The following is a 20144-nucleotide window of genomic DNA, read 5'->3' as shown; positions in this document are numbered from 1 at the left end:
CACACCCTTAAGTGGTTCCAAACCTCTAAGTTTCTTTCTTCTGCTGAACACAAAAGAAGACATTTCGAAGAGTGCCGGTAACCAAACAGTTTCTGCTCCCCTTTGACTTCCATAGTATTTCTTTCTATAGAAGTCAATGGCTAGTGTCAACTGTCTGGTTACCATATTATTAAAAAAAAAATCTTATTTTGTGTTCAGCAGAAGAAAGAAACTCATACAGGTTTGGAACAACTTGAGAGGGTGAGTAAATGATGACACATTTTTTTCCCACACATTTTTGAGTGAACTTTCCCTTTAAGACATAGCCTACTTAAGAAAATGAAGTATGCCTACTACATTTCCCATATAAACATGCACCTCTAACGGTTGCGCACGCGCACTAATTGTCAATCGCAAAGCCAAAAGGGATGACGTCACCTGCCTGTCGGGTTGTGTATTGTTGCACAGGGGAATGAGAGCGCAGAGCATGAGCTCAGAGCGTTCGAGGGGAGGATGGGACTGTTTACAAGGTAAGTTCTCAATCTCAGACGTCAAACTGACAGCTACATGAGACGTTCAGAAAAACAAATAGTGTAACTACAGCCGACTTTGGACTTCTTTTTAAGTTATTTGTCTTTAAAGGGTGGGACATAGAGATACATGCGAAATCGGCGGTTCAATGGACGAGTGATTCTCGTCAGATTTAGAAAACAAATGAAACGCGTTTGTTTCCAGTTTCAAAACATTTGTTTGCATTCAAACGCTGCCTGTTTGTAATTATTTAACTTCTTTGATCTAGTTCACTTTAGAAACTGCACTTTATACGGTGTTTATCTTACTAACTCATGACAGTTTGATATGTTGCCATTTACAACTCCTTTACACGCAAGATTTAACGTTACTTGAGAGTTTAATTCAGACAGTATAGTTGTCACTGTTTTGCCAGCTGTTTTTTGCTACTTTTCTTGAAGGACAAAGGAAAGTTAATGATTAATCAAATGAAAATCTACCTTTCATACACTGCAGTAGTAGAAATGTTGGTATCCGAAAGTTTCTTTTGATGCGAGTTGTGTTTTGATAATGAAATGTTTTTCGAAGTACGATGAAATGTTTTACGAAGTACGAAGTAAAACCCCACAGATACAATATTTATACTGTAAAAAAATGTTGCTGCCTTACATTCAGTACAGTCAACTTGGATATTTAAGTCATTTCAACTTAGGCTATACATTAAACTGATTTAAAATTAGATGAATCTTGCATAACTTATAAAAAAGGTGTAAATTTCTAAAACTTATTTTGACGAGTTAAAGCAATGTAATTTGTTAATTCACAGCACAGCAGAATTGTTACTACACTAACTTATGGTCTGGACAGAGTCAGAGTCTGGACAGAGGCATTTTAGTCTGTTAGATTTGACGTCGTGTAATTTTGTGTGCTAGAGAAAAATTAACATTTAGTAAATGTAGGCATATGCATCTAAACTTCTTTTCCAAAATATTGATCATATCCAAATTTTTTGTCCTCTCCCTGATTCCACCTGCCAGTAGCTACTACATCCCTTCAATATGTCCTTCACAAACTGGCAAAGACTGCTTGTCAAGGGTCTTTCGCATTACATGCAGTAGCTTTACCAAAACGATCTTGGGACTGATAGACTGCTGTGTGTGAGGTCTGTGGACTATTATTTTCTACTTTGTGTTAATCTGACACAAAGTGGAATAATTATGTCTGCACGCGATCCACCTCAGCATTTTGAATTATTGCAATAGAAAGCAGTTATAGCGTTCCGTTCTTCTGTGATCAAGCTCACAAGCACAGACTTGCAGTGACAATGTAAGCATTAAAGCAGAGTCTGATGCGACCGAAATTGCTGCTCGCTCATGGATGTAATGCAGGTTCGTTCACATCGAAAATCATTGCCACATTCCTTTACATCCGCGACTGCTCATCCAGGGCCGTCTGACCTTATTAATTTGTTGCACCGTGCGGTGTTCAGCGTCTCTCGTTTAGTCACAACTCTAGTACTTAACATGCTGGGCGATAAGCCAAATCCCTCCAGCAGGGCCCAGAATTCCTGCCTGCAGTCCCTGCACTTCGTCTTTTTTGGGGGGGGGTTGATGGTTTATGTGAAGGGTGTGTGTGCTTGTTCGTGGTCGTGCACAGCAACGAGAGTTTGTTTTGGCCTAATTGGGGAGGTTGGTGGAGATGCTGACATTAGACGTGTGGGAGATGTCTTTAATTACAGAGGTGGGGTCACATTTAGACATCTTCACTATCTCAGGGCTAGAGAATGTCAAAATAGTGCCAAGATATGATACCGGGACTTCTTTCAGTGTGCAACCGATACCAGACGAAAGACTCCACCCTCCTGTGGGCTCATCCTCTGAGCTAATCTGGTTAAGTAGTTTTTTTTAGGTTTTAAGTGTTATGTGTAGTTTCTGTGTCTCTTGAATACGTAATGTATGATGCAATATGTTGCAAATAGAAAGATGTGTAATGTGTGCTTTTGTGGGATTTGGAGCTGGTTTACTTTTGCTGTGCAAGTGTGCATTGAATTGAAACAAGTAAGAGAAGGACAAGTTGGTTTGGATATTCTGGTCTCGTAATAACATTCTCGTGTTTCTTTGATAAGATAGGGAAATTGTAGTGTAGTTTCAAGTTTAAAGACAACACCCAAAGCCTTCTGCTGTATCCATGGCAACAGAGATGTCTTTAAATCACTGTCTCTTGTTTGCCTAAAGTATATGTTGTGCACCTTTATTGTTTGACATTCTTAGTTCACATCTACAGTAACAATAGATAAAAAGATTGAAAGATAAATCTGACATAAGTCATATTTCACCTCAAAATCAAAGGAAAAAGGCATTTTATTTAAAGAAAATATTATCTTATTTTTTTAGGACCACTGTTTGCATTGTGACCTGCAAAACATTGCAAAAAATATTTTTCTTAAAAATATAATATAATATATACTTATATTATAATTGAATGTGTCCATAATGTTCAATTCTCTAATCACAATTTTACAAAACAATGATTACAATATTTTTATTAATTAAACGAATAAAGAAATTGGGCTTAATTGTCAATGTCACAATGGAAAAAGATGCAATGGTATCATTTTCTTTATATAACAAATAATTTATTATAGTTAGTTATTGTACAAAAGATAATGAAAATAATAATAGTAGTAATAATAATAATGATACAAGAAAATAAAAAATAAAAATTATGCAATAGTTAAATAATGACAATGTAAAAAAAAAAAATACAATAAGGGAAAGAGTAGTTGGATACCACAATCAAAAGGTATAACAGTGTCACTTCACTGTAATGAACAACATAAACACATTTTGACATATGTAATGGTACCTAAGGATCAAACAAAACAAGATTAGCATAAAGCGAGGTGTGTGAAAAAGAACAAGTAACAATAACAATGTAAATCCCATTACCCCACAGGATGTATTTATGGCAGAGAAATATGATAATAAGGGTTACCAGACACAAGACAATTTTCAAGAACCTCTAATTGAATATTTAATCTTTTCCAAGTGTAGGTATAACATCAAATCCTAAAGCCAATGCAATACTTTAGGTGGGTTTGTAGATTTCCAATGTAATAAAACCCGCCTGAGCCAATAAGAATGCAGAGGCAATAATGTTTAGTTGTCTTTGAGTTAGGGCTGTCACGATGTTAGATTTTTCACACCACGGTTATTGTGGCCAAAATAATTCACTATATCGATATATCCCGATATCTACAGAAACCTTGGGGGGAAAAATGTCAAATCAGTCAAATTCATTTTTACTTTATTTAATTTGTCTTTTTTTGCATTTTTACTTCTTGCGTTGTTATATTTGAATTAGGCCTGTAGCGGCGCGTCGATGACGTCGACGCTTCGACGTCAAAAATTCGTCGACGTCATATTTTTTTTGTCGACGCTTCTTTATTTATTTATGTATTTATTTTTTTTGCACCGTTCCCGGCGGTACAGCTCGCCACACACACGTGGGAGACCGAAACATTGCAGAATCGAGGACGAAACAGCAACCTCTTCACAGAATTCACAACAAAGCCATGCAAAAGTCCCAACAAAAGAAAAAGTCCTAAAAAAAACCCAGCTCGCACTAAATCATCGAAGGTATGGGAATACTTCAAATTTAGTCCCAAACGTAAAGGTGTCGTTATTTGCGCTCTTTGTCAAATGGAGTTGACATCCCAAGTCTCCCGCAGTGATAGCGAGGGAGAGAGCGAGAGACCTTGCGCGTGTGTGTGCAAATGTGCGTGTGTGCCTTATGAAGCGCATGTAAACCCCACCCCCGTCAACAAAACCGAAAAATCAGTCCGGATGTTTTTTATGAGCACTGAAAACATTAAAATGAGCTCCACATCCAAGTGTGATAGGGCTCATTTGAGTAGCCTACCAAACATTTTACAGTGTAGATACTCTGTAAGAACCAGATCAAAATTGTTGTGCATTGAATGTGCACTCCTGCAATTTCCATGTTACAAAAAAGAATCGTTCAATTAGTCGTTAGATTAGTCGACTAATCGATAAAATAATCCACAGACTAATCGTTTAATTAATAATCGTTTACCCCAGCCCTAATTTGAATGCACATTTTTGTGAAGTAAGACAAGCATGTGAAGTATATCTGGTTTCAAACTGGAGCGAAACACTGTCTGAATGTTTCCTGAAGAACTGAAAAGCTCAAACCTATTGTTGCGCCGGTGCAAGTCATGCAGATTTGAACAAAACAAATCAAGTGCAAATACAAAAATAAGACGAGTAAAGAAAACGGGGTAGGCTACTTAATAATCACCCTTTATTTAAACATATGAAAACAAAAACCCGCTGCTAACAGGTTAATGTCACATTTCCCATTCCATGACTAGTAAAATAATCGCAATTTACTCTCTGTAAAATAGCGTAATCCGCAGGGTGATGGACACGGAGATGGGTAAAAAGGTTGGTGGCTACACATTCTGCAGATTGGGCTTAAGGGGGTCGCACACCGGACGAGAAGCGCAGCTCCGTGCCGCGTCGCGTGTAGCACACCTGACGCGCACTTTCTCAGTTCATGGCCAGCAATATTGTTATGTTTAAGGACATTATGAAATTAAGATAATATCTGTACTATGTTATAATTGTACTGTACAATTAAATACAATCGTTGCGAAGTCTGCAGTCTGAACACTTTACCTCAGTCAGAGCGCTCCCTTAACTGAATGATTTGAGAATCTCACCTGAAAATCCGAGCCATTGCTGGGCGTCGCGGACAGACGCCGAATGGTGCCGGCGGTGGTGTGTGTAAACTCCTAGAAAATAATGTGTTCGAATTTTAAAGAATTCTCTGCGCTTCTCGTCCGGTGTGCGACCCCCAAAGCCGAAGAACTCCCATACCAAAGTGGCTGCGCGGGCGCGCGCTGCGTCTTCTTCTCAATTGATATGTCGCGGATGCAATACTGGCACCTCAACTGGCGCTGGAGTATACGTGTCATGTTATCATAAAAGTCCTATTCATTTTAAACATCGTGGTTATCGCCAATACCGGTATATTGCCACACTCTAAATTAACACGATGTCGATATTTCACGCTTTGAATATCACGATTATCGTCAATACCGGTATATTGCGACACCCCTACTTTGAGTCAGACTCGATTCATCACCCAGGGTACCAAACATAGCAAATTCAGCACATGGCTTCAATTGTATTTAACACACTTTAGAAAGTGTATCGAATATGGTTGACAACAGTTAGTGTGGCATCTTATACAGGTCTTTTCAAAAATAGGATTAAAAGAAGAAGCAATCAGTTTTCTGCTTAGGTGCATACGGTGCAAAACCTTGAACTGTATTAAACTCAATAAGGAGCGAGAGGTACTACCATTCAGTTTCTCTTTTGATCTGTTTTTTTTTTTTCATTGGTGGCATGCTTTGATGGTGCCAGCCTCTTCTTCATCAGGTTGTATTTGAATTGTACTGCACAAGCCTGCAGAAGGAGTCGTGTGAGTGAGTGTGTGTGTTGATGTGCCTCAGGGTTTGTGTGCCTCGGATAAAGGAGGTGTTCTGGGAGGCCTATCCCAGCTCTGTCCAGTGTAGTGGAACAAAAGCCCAGTGTAGCTGTTTAAATTTGCCATTCTCTCCTGGATAAAGCTCGGACAATGCTCTGATCTCATGTTATTCATATTACGGTCTTGCTTGGCACCCCAGTGCTCCAAAAAGCACTTCTAACCACCCAAAGGCAGGAGGCTCTTAGCATGGGCAGGGGACACAAATACCAAAGAGCTGACCTGTCCTTTCTACAGGTTCCTGTAGTATCCATCATTGCCACAGCCCATGGCATCCTGTTGCAACATACAACTGACGCAAGAGCCCAAGTGGCATTCCTTAATGGAGATCAACTAAAGGTTTGCTTCTTTGACTCCTCTTAGTTAACACCGTTCTTCTTTGACAGTGCAATTGTGTTTGACTGGTATGAAGGCTTCTTGCTGTATAAGTATTCCCAGATACAGTATCTAGATTTTACTCTTGACAGTGGGTGGAAACGTGCCAGTTTAGATAAACAAAATCCAAAGCCAGTTCCAAATGAGGTAAAAATTGCAAGAGTCGATCGATCTAATGTTTACACGGGACAGGTGTGGAACATAGGCCTATGCTGTATGCGTTTTCAAGCCATGTAATATCTCATTATTTTATTCAATCCAAGCCAAGCCATGAAAACATTCAAAGCATTTAGCCTTTGTAACCAATTAGTAGTCATTTAACATTGATTTTTATCCTAAGCCAGGAGGTTTTCAAACTTGTTGATGCCACAAACCCACAACTATGATGATCCCCTTGAGACGGACCCCCTAAAATACCGGTATACAGCTTTATATTTTTATGTATAAAGGCCCATTGATACCATTTATTTTATTTTTAATCTTCTGTGGAAGCAGCTGAAAGTGAGAGATATTTTTCTTTTTTTTCTCTCTTCCTTTTCTTTTGTAACCCGTTTTGATTAGCCAAAAGTAAGAGTTTATTTTATTTTGCACAGTTTTTTCTCCAGCTTGAAACCCCCTATCCTCAGTGACACATGGTGTCACATGGCGTGACAGTGCTTCTACATGGAGTGGGTTTTAAATGATGGATTCACCAGATGGAGAAGGTGGTGGCCAGCAGCCATTGTCCATTGAATCCACATCAGAGGCTCATATAATTTACAGAGGCGGCAGAAACGGCGTAGCCTTGAACTCTACTTGCACCAGGAAGACAGGCCGACAATTAATACGCTTGGGGATTGAAACAAAGATGTTTTGGAGGTCATTGTATTTAAGAGCTGAGGGCACTAGCTAGCATTGCAGGCCTGCGAGCGACCTGCCAGCGTTAACTAAACATTTCAGTGGGCCATGAAATGTGTGCAAGTGTGGGTTTAACTTAAGTGGAAATGCAAGTTCCCAACAAGACCGCTGAAGCTGAAAATGCAATCAAGTCTGATGGTCTCTAATTGGCTCTGGATTGTTGCCGGCACATGCGGTAGGGTGTTTCCAAACAGTAGCCAGTGGCAATGTGATTCTCGGGGGGAATTTTATTGCCCTTTTTGTTACCAGGGTGAACCAGTATGCTTCTGGTTTGGCAACGACTAGAAGCCCTTCGGGCGCACATTAGAGCAATAATGGTGGGGAAAACTGACTACATTTATCCTGCGGCGTGGAAGAAAGGCCACAGAGCTCTCAGCTTCCTCCCCTAGACTACGGACAAAAGCAAGACTGTTTGTGCCACCAGTCTTGCCAGAACTATTTCTGAAAAAACGAACTATTTATTCACTTTTTGCTATATTTAATGAGGCCGATAATAGTTGCGGTCAGGTAAGGGAATGCTAGGTCATGTCCCGGACTTAATTATTTCCATGTTAGCTACCACTAGCTGTCAGACTTGATGGTTAATTGGTGCTTGTCGACACTGGCTGTCAAATGCAGCTGTATGTTTAATGCAATTCAATCACAGGTTGTTCCTTAAGGGCGAGTCTCTGAGTCGTCACACCTTGCATCCGCCTGTATATGACACACCTTTAATGGGGAAAAAAATTCTTTCATGGACCCAAAACATTGACTATTTTTTTCCGTTAAACATTAGACATGGCTTAGCCTTAGACTTTTAATGTAAAAAGGGCGGGATTTATTCGAACAGAAAGCTCAGATTGTTTTGAACTGCTGTGGATTAGATTTTGTTCCTATCAAATAAAGAGCAAAGGAGGACACTGTCCCCCGATTTGGACTGACTGCTGTGTTTTCAAGATCTTTCTGGCACATTTTACTATTACAATTTTGCTTTGTTTGGACAGTGACTTGAAGAAACAGGATATCCCTTCTTTTATGGCCACAAAAGAGGCTTTTTTTGCTGTGTAACGAGTGGGTGTGTTGCTGTGTTGATACGACTCTTGTGTAAATGTAATGAGTGATTTCTGCTGGCCTTTTGTAACCCCATACTTTTTCAATCCATCCAGTTCTGATTTATTAGAGCCAGGTTTTTATCCATTCCATCGTAAGAGGATTTTGGCCAAAGGGAAAGTCTCCATTTCTTCACTTTGTTATAGTATTTTGAAAAGAGCAGATTGTTCTGGGATAATCCGGGTGAAGGTCAGTGCTGGGTGGTGGAATAGCCCTCCGCAGATAGTGTGTGGTCATGCTATAAACACTTTCCCATAGGCCCATGGGTCTTCATGATGCACATCCTGTCATCAGTTACACCCACTTCCCACACCCGTCTTTTTACCTGACAGTCTAAGGGTGTGAGAAATCCCTCAGAGAGGATTCGGCTGTATGTTCTGAATATATCTGTTTACTCGAGACGCACCTTACAACCTAAAGAATCAGATCACGTTCTTTCTCTCATACTTGCGTTTGTATTTGATTTAGGGATGTCAATTTTCACAAATTCCCATGATCGATCGTCGTTTAAATTAACGATCAATTAATCGATTAATCGTTAGCCTTAATACTGCAATACGAGTCTCCTGCAGTGGCATATAGCCAACAGCATGACAGGGTCTGCAAATGCTGCTCAAAACGCTGTTCCTCACCAAATTAATGAGAATGTTTTTTAACCTAAATAAAGGGCTAAGGATTGTAAAATGTTGCGATGTGATGGATAATTAAATTAAATTAATTATTTAATAATCAAACGACTACTATGTGTCACCAACGCCGCCTCAGATGCGTGCTTGTCAGAATGTGTGACTGTTGTGGACGTGCTCTTCCTGGAACAACGCACTGAAAACGGCAACTAAACCCAATGAATTCACAACGATTTAATAAAATAGTGTTCTCATGTTATGTAATATAACGGTCCTAAATTAATCATCGTCATTATTAGTTGTGCATTTCTGCTTGAGAGGCGCGCGCTGAATGAATAACCGATGAGCACTTTGCTAGCGCGTTATTTAACTTAACTCAAAGAAACGCATCCTATATGCGATTAATCAGATATGAACAAAATAAACATAATATTACTAATTATATCGGCACAAAATGACGTGAATGCACAAGTGAACTTGAACTAAGTTAGCCTACGTGCCATACAGAATGACTCGTTGTGGAAGCGCTCTTCCTGGAACAACGCGACACGGCAACTAAACCCAAATAATTCACAAATGTTTTATTACAATATTGTTCTCTTTATAATGTTATGTAGTATGAAAGTCCCCAATAGTCAGTCGTGCATTGCCGTTTGAGCTGCGCGCGCTAAAGATCACGCTTCTAACCAAATGCATCCAATATGAGATAAATCAGATATAGATAGGCGCACACAAAATAAACTATTACAACTTACATTTGCACAAAACAAAAGGCAGCGAATGCACACGCAAACTTAGTCATGATGGTGTAACATAGTCCCAAACATAACTCCGGCGCGCTCACTTACATGTTTCGCGGTTGAGCAGCACGCACGCGCATGAACCTGCTTAATCGATGATCGATAAGGTTTATCGATTAAATGTGTTATCGACAATTAATCGATCGTCGATTAATCGTTAACATCCCTAATTTGATTAAATGATTTGCATTTTGTGCTGTACTGATTGAAGAAACAAAGTGAAAATTTCGAAATCGTTTCCTCGTTTCACAGACGGGTGTTAAAGGATTAGTTCACTTTTTAAAAAACTTTTGCTGATAATTTACTCACCCCCATGTCATCCAAGATGTCCATGTCTTTCTTTCTTCAGTCGAAAAGAAATTAATGTTTTTGATGAAAACATTCCAGGATTTTTCTCCATATAATGGACTTCAATGGTAGCCAAACGGTTCAAGGTCTAAATGACCGTTTCAGTTCAGCTTCAAAGGGCTTTAAACGATACCAGACGATGAATAAACGTCTTATCTAGAGAAACGATCTGTCATTTCAAAAATAAATAAAAAAGTTAAATTGTTATAGGCACAAATGCTCGCCTTGCGAACTCTCCTGTTCGAACTCGTACATCAAAATGAACGAATCTTTTTTCGAGTCATTGACTCGTTCATCAAAATGAACGAATCTTTTTTCGAGTCATTGACTCGAAAAAAGATTTGTTCATTTTGATGAACGAGTTCGAACAGGAGAGCAAGGCGAGCATTTGTGCCTATAACAATTTAACTTTTTTATTTATTTTTGAAATGACAGATCGTTTCTCTAGATAAGACGTTTATTCATCGTCTGGTATCGTTTAAAGCCCTTTGAAGCTGAACTGAAACGGTCATTTAGACCTTGAACCGTTTGGCTACCATTGAAGTCCATTATATGGAGAAAAATCCTGGAATGTTTTCATCAAAAACATTAATTTCTTTTCGACTGAAGAAAGAAAGACATGGACATCTTGGATGACATGGGGGTGAGTAAATTATCAGCAAAAGTTTTTTTAAAAGTGAACTAATCCTTTAAGATATGTATAGGCATAATTAAAAGCTGGTGCTGTAATGGACTGGGCTGTAAGCGACGGAAGTTCCCTGCTGTTTGCCTTTGATAAAAAAGACTTGGTTGACGTTAGGGTTAGTCCTTTTATAAGTTTTTCCTTTGAGTTTCCCGCGTACAGACGACACCGTTGTCAAAGCGATCACCATTCACACGGATCCACGAAAATGACTGAAAACCCTGTATTCTGCTGCCAGGCCATTAGCCTAGATGGTGATGAAACAGACTGAACACGTAATACGCATGTGCATGACGTCATCGTCTTCTGAGATTTGCGTTTTTGTTGTTTACACGGAGACTGTTTTTAAAAACGTGCACTTTTGAAACCCGTTTTCAAAAGTTCGCGTTTTCAGGCACCCAAAACGCTGTTGTCGTGTAAAATAACGGCCAAAATGCATACATTTTTTACGTTTTTAGTTGAAACCGGTGTCGTGTAAACAGCCCCTCAGACTGATTAATCACGAATTCACGTCACTCCATTGATTTCCAACAACCAATCAGATAATGATTTTTTTATCATTACCTTTTTTTGTACATGTAAACGCACAAAATTATTATATTTAGACTTGTGTGTTTTTAATAACTCAAAAAATGAATACTTAAGTATTTTTTTTCCCCACCGGATTTATTTAAACTTAAAATCCTGTTTTGTTAGAATATTTTTTTAATCAAAATGTTACAATGTCATTGTAATATTGCTTTCTGTATTGTAATGGGTCTCTCTTACATTCATTTGTATACTAAATGTCATTTATACTGCAAAGGCACAAAACAATAATGTGTTGATTCACAACTGATTCACAAATTTCAACCAAAGCTAAAATCTGATTTTACCAAAAAAACTTTTTCTTTTTTTTTTGCTGCCTTGCAAGCAAGCTGTTTCCATCAGGAAATGTAATTGTAGTTGGGGGGATATTTCAATATATAACCAATATATGGCAGTTAGATTTTCTTTTCTATTCTATTCTATTCTATTCTATTCTATTCTATTCTATTCTATTCTATTCTAAAAAGTTCATCACGTTAACAAAATTGGCATATCTCGGACCTCAGATGGTAGCTGTTGTTGTGCTGATGCAGTGAAGTGAATGTATTTGTTCACTCCACTGATGCAAAGGAGCAAAGTTTATGATCAATAATTGCTGTTGACAGACATGCATCCCCATTAGCAGTGCCCACACTTCCCGACGATGACCCTAACCTGACCTCTGTGACCCGTGCTCAGCACAGGAGAGGAAAGAGCCAGATGCACTCTGGTTCGTGTCCTTTAAACAGAGGAAATTTGATCTGCGCTTGGAAACCAAGGCTTTCATTATTGCTTCGAAGTGGTATTCTGGGAAAATAATGGCATTTCATATCTGAAGCAGATTGCTCAAGTAAGGCAACCAGACACTGTGTACGTGTTTTTGTGTCTGTGTACAAGAGCACAGCTGATTGGTTGATGGAGATCAATGGAGTGACGTAAATTAGTGATTAATCAGTCGCTGGGTTGATATGGTCTGTCTGATGCAAACTGAATGATCAATCAGTGTTTATAATGTGATCAGATGTCTGCTGTCTGAGTGTCAGACAACTCTTTAAGTCAACATTGTTCGGTCTTTGAAACAACTTTCCTTTTCAGCTGGTCAATGTTAACCAACTGGTCACTGTAAGACAATGTCAACAACCAATATTGACAGAAAATTCTCACCCAGGTCTGGCTCCATTGGTATTGAACGCTTACTTTGCACAATTCAGTCATGTAGTTGCAGATGCCGTGCAATGTTGAATTGAAAATGTTTTTGAAACTATTACTAACAACAACGTTTTGAGATTTATTCATAGACTATGCAACTATGCAAACAGTATTTCCTGAAGTATGTATTCCACCAGATAGGATTTGCATGAAATGCCTGAAAGCTGGGTAGTGCTTTGCTACAGAACCAAAAAATGGAAATAATCACTAACATTGCAGTAAAGATGTTCTGTGACAGCTGTTCGGCTTTTTAATCGGCCTCTCCAGCTGTGTTTCTAAGCTAAAGGTTTGTAAACTGGAGTTAATAGACAGAAGGCATTCACAATTGTGATAATTTCAAATCAAGTCTTGCATAATCTGCTTTGACTTGTTTACTATCTTCATTGAACCCACTTTAACAAAAGCAGGCTTTATTTGTAGGCATGTAGGGAAAGCTGGTAACGAAAACATCTTTATTTGCGAGGATGAGTAGGCTGCATTGTTGGCAGTGTAAACCAGTGAGTTTAATATGTATAAAGGGTTTAAACCGTTCTAGATTTTTTGTTTTCCAAAGAAAACGTGCAGTGCTTGTTCACGCTAAAACTTGCCGACACAATGTTAGTGTGTTGCTGGGTGGTTTCTAAGGTGGTTGTCTAGGCGAGTCTTAAAGAGACCCCTAATCTTTAAGATATTAATGTTAATGGTATTGTTTTGCTAATTTTATGGACACTAATTGAAAATCCTAAGTCTTGCTTAGAAAAATAATAGCACAACTCCCCAGTAAACCTCATGATTTGAGGTATTATTCATGTCCATCACATTAACAGTTCAGTAATCGTGACAGTTGCCTTAGCTACAGTGTAATTTTAGTATTATATATAGGCTATATTATGTTTTTTATATTGTGAATTAGCGTTTATTTTTTTAAATGTTTTATTTATTTTATTTTAAGTTTTAGTAATTTGTTATGTGCATCTAGTATTAATATTGTATTTAATTTCAGCTTTATTTCAAAATTTTAAACCGTTTTAGGTAATAATAATCAACACTGCCTAGCACACACAATGTAGTAATTGGTTCTCTATAATTCATGTTTTTTCTCCTTGTTTGTGTTAACTGTAACATCTTAGATCTCACTCTTTTTCCCTTAACACTTGTCAGCTCTCCCACTGGACAGTGCAGAAAGGAGGTGTGGAATATACAGGAAGAGGGCGGTCTCAGTTAGACCGGGAACATCTGTTTGACTGTGTGGGGCACTTATTCAGACTCTGAGCTCAAGCTTACAGTTGTAGTCAGATATTATAATATTCAGACTGCTTATACTGTACATCCAGTGGAGGCTGTGCTGTTTTGAAGAGTGCTTTTTTGTGTTGATCTAGTGGAGTAGAGGGAGTTTCATCAGCTATTTCAGGACCAGTTCTCTGATTTGATGGTGAGAGATGTATGAGCCGCTGCGGTCTGCGTGCTTCCCACACCGCAGCATTCAGGGCTGAGATCAACACAGCTCTCGCTGCCTGGATTTCACGCGACTATGTTCTCTTGATGTGCCTTTCTGTGAGGTGAGCGTGCTGCCTTTGACTTAGAGAAATCACTTGTGAAGTCACTTTAACATTGATGTTTTAGGGTGTTTGTTTCTGTATTTCTCAGCTAGTGTAGCTCAGTTAGAGTTTGCTGTGTGGGTTGCCATGTGACGATACATGGATCACTGTAGATAGATAAGCTTTATGCATACTTACCCTTTGACCCCAGGTTATGGTTGCACCATCCATTTGTAATTTCTTACTTAAATTGGAACATAAAAGTCCACACTATAGGCTTAGTAACTACTAGCTAGATTGTAACTTACTCAGTACTTTATTTAGTTGCCCCATTTGTTCTTGAAAGCAGAACGTTGCTAGTAGGTCGTAAGCTCTTTGTAAAGTAATGCATAGATTTACCTTCAATGATCCAATAGCAGCCTTCAAATACGTGAGCAGAAAGTTGTTGAAATGCTGCAGTTTATCCTTCATTCTAACTTCTTTTGCCTCACGTTACTAACAGTAAAAATAAGTTTCTGTCATGACAACTCCCGGAGAGATTGGCATGGTAATGGATGTGGCAATGCTAATGTATTTGGACTGGGCGGAATAGATTTGCTACGCTGCTGCTACTGCTGATGCAGAGCAAGTACTGAGACTTGCTACTGCCAGTACATTCACAGACATTGTTATGAGCTTGTAAGACTTGCTGCTGATGATGCATCAGTAACATGAATTAACCCCTGTAGCAGATCTATATAGGTGGAGGGTTTCTGAAAGCACACTGCAGACTGCTAACAGCAACACTAGCAGTACTTGAATGTTGAGCCGCAGCTCATTGGCTGCTGATGCAACAGCAACCAATCAGCTGCGCTATGTAGATAACGATGTGATTGCTACCAAATTGAGTTAAAGGTGCAATATGTAAGAATTTTGTAATAAAATATCCAAAAATCACTTGCACAGTGTGATATATTTCCTGCAGTTGTGTACTTACAATATCCCAAAAGTCTCCAAAGATTTTTTATTTCAGAGAAATTCCCATTTTAAATAAGTGGCTGTCCCGGAAAAAAATGTCGCCTGTCAATGACGCAATATTCGCGCTATCCTCGGTTTCCGTTCATACTGCCATAGCCATGACGTAACCATGGCGACAGACGTGGACAACTGCGTAGTGCGTAACGTTTAGCGGCATGCAGTTCTTGTTTCTTTCAAACATAGACCATGGCAAGCAGACTTTGGGACAAACAAGGAGAACTAAAATGAGGATCAATATCAGCGTGGCGTTTTTGAGATGCCGAGAGCTCCACGTCCGCGACTAACTTGGACTCGACAGAGCTTCACGAGTCACGACTTGACAGCTTTATTAGACAGGTGAGCAAATGTACATAAAACAAATCAATGTTATATAACGTTAGCTCAACATGATGAAATGTTAGAATATGGTCAGTATGTTATTCTAATGTTGATCTAGCTTACTGCTAGTTTCGTATAGCAAACGAACTAACACGTAGTATAGCATTATAACTTTCAACACACATTTAAATGCCGTTTAGTGTGATAGTGTAACGTTAGACCGAGTGAAGCAGCGCTGCGTTACCTCAAGTTTAATTTGTCTAATAAACTGACCTGTGTGAGTTATCCAGCACTTGCGGGTAGTTCGGTAGAATGAAATGTCCTTATTCCTTTATATCCGTGGGACTCGCGTGTAATATTTGATAAAAAACATGAATGTTTGCACTCATCCATAAACATTATTAGATCCATCAGCTTGACAGCAAGTCCCATCATTCAGCTCATCACTGCGTCAATAACCTACGCCTTTGTTATTGTTGGAAACTGCGCCCTCTTGTGGCGAAAAAATCAATTTTATTTAACATGCACAACACCGACCGACCGATGCACACATTGGCGCGCCGTTTAGGATGGTTTTGTGTTGATGGTATTAACGCAAAAATAGTAGTTCGTAAGTTGTAACTTGGTGTCCATTTACGTCAAAATTAGGCTGTAATTTGTAAAATTGTAGGCGTAACTTACGCACAGTGCAACCAGCCCCAGATGAACTGGTGTGTGTGCTTGTGTCGTTTTTGTCCCGTGCCCATACATAAGTGACTCAGGTGAAGCAGGCGTATAGTTTTGACCTCACCTGAGGAACTGAATGGAATGAGACTGGTGTGCATTTTTCCTGTGGGTGTGCCACTGCCAAGTGACATAATGCTTAATCAGCTATACGTAAACAGCCTGCCTATTGATGATTTATTTATCTAAAATGTAACTGTCCTTTTTGATTTAGCCTATGTTTGTCCATTGTGTACTGATCTGGTTTTGTTGGATGAGGGTCAGAATTTGGACATCTGTGTGTTTGTGTGTAGATGTGTTCACTACACTACACTCTAAAAAATAAAGGTTCATTATTGGCACAAAAAGGTTCTTTACAGTGGAAGAGGATTCTTTTTTAAAGAATTATAAAAATGGCTAAGAAAGAAATAGTTCTTATTAGAACTGTTCACTGAAATGTCCTTATATGGCATCAATGTGAAAACAAATGGAACCTATATTTTTAAGACACTTGTAGCATTTGACATTGTGATTTGCACCATGGTGACATTTGGACTGTGCTTTTGTTGATGACCTTCTAATATTAATGAGTAACCAGTATCAGCATGTACTAGGCCTATTTGGTATTTGCTTGTCCAATCACAGTTGAGCTTGAGGAAACTCGTTATACACTCAGTTTGACCGCAATCCCCAGTATTGAAGCCACGGGATTAGCACATATAATACGGCCTGCCGAATCACAAACACGCCTGGCAAAAACAGACAGTGTGCGTGTGCCGGATAATACTGGCTCTCTGGACTCTGGAGGAGTCTGACCCTGGGGAATCAAGCTAAAATGTGGCTGTGGAATGAAGTTAATGTGGGTCAGGGGTCTGTATTTTGAAAACTATTTGGCTCGTCGTCTGCCTGATGAACAGCATTTTTGCATCTTTCCTCTCTAGTTGCCTTTCTTGTTTTGTCTAAGTGCTCAGGTTCCTGAGGGGTGGTGTCTATGACCCCTGTGGGACGCCTCTGCTACTGTCCTGATGTTATTGATTACGCATAGTCCCATTGAGATTAAATGTGGCCATACGGTGTCCGGTACACTCAACAACCTTACTATCTCTGACTTAACAGGGTCATAGATAATGTTCATGTGTGTGTGCTTGACATGACTTGTTTTTGGACATTTATCTTACATGAATGTATACATGAAGAGATAAGATAGATAAGGTCTTAATATTTTTCTGTTAAAACTTGAATAAAATCTAGAAAATGTAAAACCTAATGTACAAAATGTATACATTCGAAGTTCTAGCATTAATTTAATATCTTTTTAATTTGATTCAAAGTCCGTGCAATATGAGTTTATCTAAAATAAATATCTAAATAACTACACAACTGTATCTAAATCTAAATAAATAACTACACAACAAACAATTACATAAGTTTTTATTGTTTTATTTTATTAATTAATTCATTAAAAATTTAAGTAAATTTATGAATGTATTACATTGGCCATTTATACTTATTTTAAATTAAGTTTATGTAAACCTATATATATATATATATATATATATATATATATATATATATATATATATATATATATTTATATTACTTAAAATATATATTTATATTACTTAAAATATATATTTATATTAATATATTAATGTAAAAATATAACACAAACTCACATGAATGTGTATATGTATGAATGTATACATTTTATAACAAGTTTTTTTTTTACTTTTACATTTTGTGTATTTGTATCTTCATTTTCTGTTTGCTTTGTTGCTTCCCATGTTTTATTTATTTATGTTTAATATTATTCATTTCATTGTTACATAATTTGAACAAAAACCTTTCATTTGTTTGTTTTTTCCCACCTTGTTTTCTCGCACGACAACAGCGGATAAATCTCATGGCTGCATATGCCAATAACAGACTTAACATTGCTTTGATTAGTTCAGTAGGGATCAATACTGTAACTTGCCATTAGGAAAATTGGCTTGTGACTGCTGGATGAGAGTCCAAAGGCCAGGGTTTGTTTTCTAGTCGATCCTAGTCTGGCCCGAGAGCTGGACTGGCTGACCTCCATTATGTAAACTCTAAATGGAAACCCATCCGCTCTTCTGCAGCCCCACTGATCAAGGCTTCTAATGGATTAGCTTTTAATGAGAGAGGCAGAAAAATTACAGACAATGTCGCAAGCATGCGGAGCTGTTGGTTTAGTGTTAGTTTCATGACTGCATTTGATATCAGAGCACTGATGATGATGGATTTTTTTTTCCATGCAGATGACATGGGCACTAAATAAATGGTGCTGGGAGAGAAAATGTCACAGAGCAAATAAGGAAAGACAGACTAACAGCCACATTCATTAGATTATTCAGTGAGGTCTGGTGTTGATGTGCTGTTGTCTTTCCCAGGGTAATAGCTTTTTAGGTCATATCCTGGAAGAGATATGACTGTTGACTACATCATGGGACCTCAAAATCCTGCCTCATCTGTTCATACAATTGCTGTGAGTGTGCAATTATGCTGTTATGAAGCGCCAGGGCTTGAGTGATGTTTGCTCTGGGATGTATGCATTAGTGTTGGTTTGGTTTAAAGGCACAGTATCTTAAGACTATCTATGGAGGTCTTTACTGTGCTCTTTGTAATCAACCTGCATTAGAACACTACTGTTCAAAATGTATTTATGAAGTATTATTTCAATTAATTTCTTTGTTAATTTCTTTTTTAAAATGTAATTTATTCCTGTGATGACAAAGCTGAATTTTCAGCATCATTACTCCAGTCTTCAGTGTCACATGATCCTTCAGAAATCATTTTTATATGCTGTTGAAAATGTTGTATTTTGTGCTGCTTGATATTTTTGTGGAAACAGTGATACATTTTTTCCAATACAAGGATTTTTTGACAAATAGAAAGTTTAAAAGAACAGCATTTATGCTTTATTGGTATAAATATAATATTGATATAATAAAAAAAGACTTTATTACATTTTTTGTTGTAATGTAAAAGTATTTACTGTCTTATCGAAATTATCGAAATATCGCAATATTCATATCGCAACAGCTTGCGATGACTGAATGATTTTAATACTTTAAAATGTTACAAAAAGTCTCATTTTTAGGTAGCCTCAGATCATAGCAGAATAGTCTGGACACATGACTTACACGTGACACGCATAATGTTTAAAACCGTTATTGAAACAAAAAAAGCAGCGTAAAAAAACTCAATGTGGTGTTTGCACACAGAAAGCCACCTCTTGGACAGATGGTGTGTATGTATATTTAAAGTTGACATTTTAAAATGCATTACTATAACTGGTACTGTTGTTTAATACATTTGAACATTTTTACACTTTTAAGCCAAGCTAAAATATTTCTTAGTAAAATAAGATATAATAAAATACAAAAAAATGAATTTCCAATTATTGGCATAATTTAAATGATTTTAAAATGAAGACTACTTATCCAAATATCTTGTTCCTGTCACAACCGTTGCAACAGCAAAGAAAGAAAATGCAAATAGCCCATAAGCAGTACATTTCCCATGACATCACTTGAGTTGTGTGCCTCTTTGAGAACGCTCTCCTTTATAAATCCAACCGCCCAAACTCTTTAGACGGTGCCTAAATGTGGTCAGACTTTTAATGAAACTGATTACAACTGTTTATTTTAAGTACACAAAGCTGAAACAGGCACACTTGTCTTCCCATGGATTTGAAGAATGCACTTATTTTATTCATCTTTAGAATGCCTATCTTTGCTTTCAAGCTATGCATGCCAGATTTGTTCATTCGCGATTGACCGATAAGCGAATAGTAATTCTGTCTCCTCCACATTCAGCCATTTGCAGTAAAAACCAACAACTGTGTTTTGTTGACAACTGAAGACAAAGCACTCTGTGATCTGAAGCTAAGCAAGTGTTTATGACCTTAGGTAAT

At 38.0% G+C, this 20144-nt stretch overlaps 1 protein-coding gene across 3 annotated transcripts in view; it reads left to right on the top strand.

Annotated features, from left to right (window-relative positions):
- Positions 1-401: 401 nt before the first annotated feature.
- The window catches only part of daam1a (dishevelled associated activator of morphogenesis 1a), a 56103-nt gene continuing 36360 nt past the window's right edge, over positions 402-20144 (top strand). Inside the window, exon 1 of one of the 3 annotated variants that reach the window (XM_056267259.1) lies at positions 402-509. The gene's annotated coding sequence lies outside the window, so the exon portion shown is untranslated. Of the gene's footprint in view, positions 510-13882; positions 14192-20144 lie in introns of those variants that run through there. The other 2 variants (XM_056267258.1, XM_056267260.1) reach the window with 2 other exon arrangements.

The sequence above is a fragment of the Rhinichthys klamathensis genome, unplaced genomic scaffold (assembly GCF_029890125.1).
Source record: "Rhinichthys klamathensis goyatoka isolate OS25496 unplaced genomic scaffold, OSU_Roscu_1.1 h1tg000256l_1, whole genome shotgun sequence".
Taxonomy (NCBI): domain Eukaryota; kingdom Metazoa; phylum Chordata; class Actinopteri; order Cypriniformes; family Leuciscidae; genus Rhinichthys; species Rhinichthys klamathensis.
Note: the sequence above shows the minus strand (reverse complement) of the source record. Positions and strands in the feature narration are given on the sequence as shown.